This window comes from Gekko japonicus, unplaced genomic scaffold, assembly GCF_001447785.1.
Source record: "Gekko japonicus isolate JY-2015 unplaced genomic scaffold, Gekko_japonicus_V1.1 scaffold5213, whole genome shotgun sequence".
Lineage (NCBI taxonomy): Eukaryota > Metazoa > Chordata > Lepidosauria > Squamata > Gekkonidae > Gekko > Gekko japonicus.
The window spans coordinates 12,727-19,963 of record NW_015166593.1 but is presented as its reverse complement, the minus strand read 5'-3'; the positions used below and the strand labels follow the sequence as shown (position 1 = coordinate 19,963).

The 7,237-nt window shown below is 46.7% G+C and overlaps 1 non-coding gene across 1 annotated transcript; it reads right to left on the bottom strand.

Moving 5' to 3' along the window:
* Positions 1–3,065: 3,065 nt before the first annotated feature.
* On the bottom strand, positions 3,066–3,137 carry TRNAP-GGG. Its single transcript has one exon. It is a non-coding gene; the product is annotated as a tRNA-Pro (tRNA).
* Positions 3,138–7,237: the final 4,100 nt, after the last annotated feature.

The window sequence follows — 7,237 nt, the reverse complement described above, 5'->3', positions numbered from 1 at the left end:
CGGGCTCTAGTACTGAGTGGCCAACAGCCTCCCCCCCCCCCCCCCAACCCTAACCCCCCCCTAGCCCTAGGATGGGATATAAAGACCAGTATTGCAATCCTAGGAGCCAAAACCTAGCTTGGTTACACAGAAACTGGAAAAACAGGAGTACCAGAGAAGTACCACCCCAAAGGCAAGTAAGGCAACCTGTGGTCCTTTTCTACGATGTCTGTCTGCAGCAGTACTCAAGATCTTGGCTTTCACGGTCACTCTTCTACTTTCCCCAAAAAGAGACCGAATCAAAGTGAAAGAGAAATACTAACACTTCTATGTGTGAACAACGTAAATTCTGAAGAAGTCAGCAGTTACTCCGGAACGCTCCTCCCCTGCCACAGATTGTGTTAGTCTCTCAGGTGCTCCTGGACTCCTGCTCTTTTCTCCTGCTACAGACAGAATAACACGGCTGTCCATCTTGGTCTGTCTGAAGAAGTGAGCAGGGACTCAGGAAAGCTCCTCCCCTGCCACAAAGTGTGTTAGTCTTCAAGGTGCTCCTGGACTCTTGCTCTTTTCTCCTGCTACAGACAGAATAACACGGCTGTCCATCTTGGTCTGTCTGAAGAAGTGAGCAGGGACTCAGGAAAGCTCCTCCCCTGCCACAAATCGTGTTAGTCTCTTAAGGTGCTCCTGGACTCTTGCTCTTTTCTCCTGCTACGGACAGACTAACAGGGCCGCCCATCTTGATCTATCTGAAGAAGTGGGCAGGGACTCAGGAAAGCTCATATACCCTGCCACAAATTTTGTTAGTCTTTCAGGTGCTCCTGGACTCTTGCTCTTTTCTCCTGCTGCAGACAGACTGACACGGCCGCCCATCTTGATCTATCTGAAGAAGTGAGCAGGGACTCAGGAAAGCTCCTCCCCTGCCACAGATTGTGTTAGTCCTTCAGGTGCTCCTGGACTCTTGCTCTTTTCTGCTGCAGCGTCGATTCTATACGCCATTTTGGCACAAAGCATTAAAAACACTGGCCATCCCCATCCCCGGTTGCATTTTAGTCCTATGAGGCACTACGGGACTCGCTCTGAAATGCCGGGAGTCATGCAAATGTGCCAGTTGGACTCCTTTGACATGCAGGTGAAAGCCTGCCGCACCACATCATAATTTCAGGAAATTAGCAGGATTCCAATTTGCATACATCTTCCCCCATTTTGTGGACATTTTGTTCTGAATGAATGCTCCCAAGGCGCGATGAATATCAAGCAGAATTATTCATGCGAATTACTAGACTCAAAAAGTATAGGTCTATTATTGAATGTTTTTAATACCCCAATCACCATTCGTCCATTAATTCGTTTATGATCGAATATTTTTATTACAGTGCTTTACCTCCCTTTTTCCATTGTTAAGAGCGGGCACTTTGTATTCATGGCTTGGAAAAGAACAGCATGTTTGGTTTCCTCAAAGCGATGCTTCCAAATGTATGAATTCCCCCACCCTGCACTAGGAGAACTCTCTGGGAATGACTAACACTCATTGTGACAGGCAGAATGCCACATATACAGTTTTGGTACGGAAAGAGAAGACGGCCATGAGGAAGTAGGATAAAAATAATAACAAAACCCCTTTGTCAACACCTTTAAATTCTTTTTGGCTACTGTGCTTGGCCTAACATAAGAGGAGCCCTGCTGGATCAGACCAGTGTTCCCTTTAAGCTGAGCTAGTGTGAGCTAGCTCACAGTTTTTTAGCCTCTGGCTCACACATTTTTGCCTTAGCTCAGGAAGGATGGCTCCAGAGCAAACTAATTTATGCAGTAGCCAAATGGCTCGCTCACAACTTTAATGCCAGTAGCTCACAAAGTAGAATTCTTGCTCAAAAGTCTCCACAGCTTAGAGGGAGCATTCGTGAGGGTCCACCTAATCCAGCATCCTCTCTCACACACAGTGCCCAACCAGTTTGTCTGGAGGGCCAACAACAGGGCATAGAGGCATAGGCCTTCTCTTGTAAGACTATCAGAAGAGCCCTGCTGGATCAGACCAGTGGTCTATCTAGTCCAGGATCCTCTCTTACATACCGTAATGGCCAACCAATTCCTCTGGAGGGCCAACAACAGGGCACAGAGGCCTATGCCTTCACGAGAATATCAGAAGAGCCTTGCTGGATCAGACCAGTGGTCTATCTAGTCCAGGATCCTCTCTTACATACCGTAATGGCCAACCAATTCCTCTGGAGGGCCAACAACAGGGCACAGAGGCCTATGCCTTCACGAGAATATCAGAAGAGCCTTGCTGGATCAGACCAGTGGTCTATCTAGTCCAGGATCCTCTCTTACATACCGTAATGGCCAACCAATTCCTCTGGAGGGCCAACAACAGGGCACAGAGGCCTATGCCTTCACGAGAATATCAGAAGAGCCTTGCTGGATCAGACCAGTGGTCTATCTAGTCCAGGATCCTCTCTTACATACCGTAATGGCCAACCAATTCCTCTGGAGGGCCAACAGCAGGGCAGAGAGGCCAAGGCTTTCCCCTGATGTTGCCTCCTGGCTCTGGGATTCAGAGGCTTTGTGCCTCTAAATGTGGAGGTTCCCCTCAGCCACCATGGCTAGTAGCCATTGATAGACTTTCCATGAATCCATCTATAAGAACATGAGAAGAGCCCTGCTGGATCCGACCAATAGTCCCTCTGGTCCAGCATCCTCTCTCGCACAGTGGCCCACTAGTTCCTCTGGAGGTCCAACAACCAGGCTCTTGAATAGCTGTGGAGTTTGCACCAGGGCTGGAGTAATTCCTTTGCATCTCATTTATTTATTTTTTTGTCTCATTTATACCCCGCCCTCCCTGCGAAGCAGGCTCAGGGCGGCTTCCACCCAAGCATAAATACAATTAAAACATACAATCATATAAAAGCACAAAATTTAAAAACAGATACAAATTCACAACGTGCGTCTCACGAACTAACTATAGTTTAAAACACACAAGAATCGGACCATCTGTTCATTAAGGTCAGTACTGTCTACTCGGACTGGCAACGGCTCCCCAGGGTCTCAGGCGGAGGTCTTTCACATCCTCTCCTAACCTGATCCTTTCTAACTGGAGATGCCGGGGATTGAACCTGGGACCTTCTGCATCCCAGGGAGATGCTCTACCACTGAGCCACAGCCCCTCTTTACAGCTCCCCAGGGTCTCAGGCGGAGGTCTTTCACATCCTCTCCTACCTGATCCTTTCTAATTGGAGATGCCGGGGATTGAACCTGGGACCTTCTGCATGCCAAGCAGAGGCTCTGCCACTGAGCCACAGCCCTCCCTAACAGACCCTTGGTTCATCAAGATCAGTATCGTCTACTGAGACCAGCAGCAGCTCTCCAGGGTCTCAGGCGGAGGTCTTTCGCATCACCTACTACTGTCAGGTCCCACAGCATCAACAGAGTACACACTTGAGAAAAGGTTATACGTTTATTGAAGCCATGAGTACATGTACAGGATCACTGTTAGGAATAACGGGGGACCTATGCGCATAAGAGGTTATAGTACATTCAAAATAGTGCTGCCCAATTGGCGTGGTTCGCGCGCGCGCCAGGAGTGGTTCCCGCGTGCGCCAGGAGGCCTGAGAATTAACTAACCTCCCAATCATAACAGGTACGAACTTCCCACAGCCAGCTAGGCTAAAGTCAAAGCAATCCAGCAATCTCCTTTGCAACTCCTCCTGTGGCCTTGAGAGATACATGGTACGGCGAAGCAGCAATTAGGCATAGGGAAAGGAATTCATATGAAAGAGGAAACAGAAAAACACTTGGCAGCTTGCTGACAACTACCTAGAAAGCCCAGAGTAAGAATATAAACGCACCTATGGGGGAGCCGCCTGTACGGCATTCTTTATCCTATTCTGACTAACCCGTATTTCTAAAAGCCAAACCCTCAGCATATTTACACAGAAGTGAGATCGGCTTGGGTTCATGTCACTGACGACTGAGAATTGCTCCCTAAACTATGAGAATAGGTTTGCACCCATAGTGGGAAACATAAAGTAAAGGTACAGGTTTCCCTCGCTCGAAAGCCAGGGGGCGGTGCTCAGCTCTGTTTCCAAGCCGAAGAGCTAGCGCTGTCCAAAGACTTCTCTGTGGTCATGTGGCCAGCATGACTAGATGCCGAGGTGCATGGAACGCTGTTACCTTCCCACCGAAGCGGTACCTATTTATCTACTGGCAATTTCTTGCTTTCAAACTGCTAGGTTGACAGGAGCTGGGGCCAGAGACGGGAACTCACTCCGTCATGTGGCACTCGGGTCTCGAACTGCCGAACTACCGACCCTCAGGTCTGCAGCTCAGCGTCTTAACCTCTGAGCCACTGCGGCCCCCAATGGGAAAGATGCTAGTGCATAAATAAAGGACTGTACTTACTGTGCTTGGGGGGGGGGGTCAACAGTGGGAGGGCTCCTAGTGTCCTGGCCCCACTGGTGGACCTCCTGATGGCACCTGGTATTTATGGCCACTGTGAGACACAGAGTGTTGGACTGGATGGGCCTTTGGCCTGATCCAACATTGGCGTCTCTTATGTTCTTATGTATCCATTTTGTTTGTCTGAGAAAGAGTCTGAGATGCCCGGGCATTCTTTTGACCTTCTCCTTTCGCCAGTAAAGGAAAAAAAAAATAAATAAAGCCATATTCTAGGGTGACCAGATGTCTTCCTTTTTAGAGGACATGTCCTCTTTTGGGCTCTTAAAAAACAACAACACACTAATGAAAGTGTCCTCTTTTGGGGCTGGAAGGTTAGGAATGTTCCTAGTCAGTGGCAATTATCACAGCTTAAACAGGAGGGGAATTTAAAATGAGATTTTGTCACGGCAATCGCTTGTTTGGAGTAGTCAAGTCGGGAAATATGTCCTCTTTTTTCTTTTCTTTTTTTTTCTTTTCGAAATAGGGTCACAATTACCAGATTCTTGGCTAGACGATTTTTTAAAAATTATTTAAGTAGCATACTTGTTTCAAACTTTCTTTGGTTTTCTTCCCCACATACCTCGACGGGGTATTCTTTTGGGGGGCAAACCACAGCTAAGTGACTGTTCCGTGTACACAGAATACAACTATATTTATTATGGAAAAGAAAACCTGGCATATTTAGCAGTCCGGCTAACCCAGTCTCATCAGATCTCGGAAGCTAAGCAGGGTCGGCCCTGGTTAGTCCTTGGGCGGGAGACTTTTTCACTTTGATAGAGGGACGCACATTCAGACCTACAAAATCGCTGTTACCAGAATAAGTTGTGGTGGTGATAAGGCTATACCTATGGCCCATCACTAATACCAGGAGTCCAATTATAAGTTGACAAGGAAACAACATCTGGTTTAATTATATGGATACTAGAATTCTGTAACAGGTCTTTGAATGTGTGTCTAGAATATATAGATAATAGTGAGAAGGCCCTTAGGGGCCGAAACGCGTATGGTCTTTGGTTGTAAAGTTTTTACCCATCATTTGTATGTAAAGTGGACAAGCTTTTACAGTCTGATTTTAGACAAAGCAATTTTTTAAACAGGAAAGTTTTAACACGTGTACACCTTAATAAATATTTGTATTTTTTCATATATATGGTTTAGCTTAGCCCTATTTGGTTCATAGACCACGAAGGAAGTCCAGGGTCGCTGTGCAGAGGCAGGCAAGGGCAAACCACCTCTGAACACCTCTTGCTTTGAAAACCCCTTGAGGGGGGTCACCATAAGTTAAAACAGAATAAGGCCTTGTCTCCATCCTCCCCTCCTTTAGACCAGCTGTCCTTTCCCCCCTTCTGGTCCCCCTGCCTGCCCGGTCCCTTTTGTGATGTGGGCGGGGCCTGTGATGTCACAGAGAGCGGGTGTGGCCAGAGAGGCGTGCTGGCCTACTGGCCCTGTTTTTTAACAAAGAACACGGAATAACTTGGGGTCCACCGTGACTTGGATGGCCCAGGCCAGCTCAGTCACATCATATCTCGGAAGCTAAGCAGGGTCGGACCTGGTGAGTCCTCGGAGGGGAGACCACCAAGGAAGTCCAGGGTCGCTAGGCAGAGGCAGGCAGTGGCAAACCACCTCTGAATGTCTCTTGCCTTGAAAACCCTGCAGGGTTGCCGGAAGATGGCTGTGACTTGACAGCCCTTTCTACTGCCACCACCCATCTCAAGATGGACAGGCCCAGGAGTCCAGTAGTATCAAAAAGAGACGCCGTTTAGGGCTGCTGCTGCACATAAGTCTCTAACGAACATAAAATCAAACACAGCAAGTTACTGATGACAAATCAGACGAGTCTTTTGACCATGTTACACATTATAATCACATACACCCATTCCATAAAGCAACTTAAACCTTTAGATTCGACTTTTTAGTACTGGCATTTGTTTTCCTTCACACGGAGACACCAAGGCTGCGATCCTAAGCAAAGTTTCTTGCAGAAGGGGAAGGGTGAAATCCCTTTGAACTTGCTGAGACAGATAACCAACAAGAAAAAAAAATGGGGCTTCAAAACTCTCAGACAACTTGTTTCAGTAGCACTGCACTCCTAAACAGAGTTACTCTGCACAGGATAGCACTCAAAGTGTCCATATTGGCTTCCTTTACAAGAATTTTCTTAGATTCCGGTAGGAAGCTGTGTTGGTCTGAAGCAACAGACCAAAGTTTGAGTGCAGTGGCACCTTTAAGAGCATTGAAGATTAATTCAAGGTATAAGCCTCCATGTGCATGCACACGTCTTCAAATACAATGAAATGGAAATTACCAGTCCCTACATATAGGTAGAGGGTGAGAACAGTAAATTAGCATACTGAAGATGTTTTAACGGATTCAAGGACCAAACTGGAATAACAAGCTTAGTTTATATGGCTACTATTTGTTTGGGTTTAATTCCAGGGGGGAAACACAGTGAAGGAAATAAATATGTCAAAAATTGGAGATTGATGGGCAGATGTATCCTTAATTGTGGAATGCTGAGAGTAATTAACTGAGACCCTAATGGCTGTATGCTAATTTGCTGCTCATCCTCTAACTATATGTATGGACCGGTAATTTCAACTTCATTGTATCTGACAAAGTGTGCATTCACACGAGAGCTTATGCCTTGAATAAAACGTTGTTGGTCTTAAAGGGGCCACTGGAATCAAAGAATTCTCTTCTTTATCATCACAAGAAATCATTCTCAGTACAACATCTGACCTCCTCTACAGCACCTGAATAGCTGCAGGTTTGAACAGGCACCACATCTCATACTGTATTGTATGAAGTCACACAACTATCACAACAACGT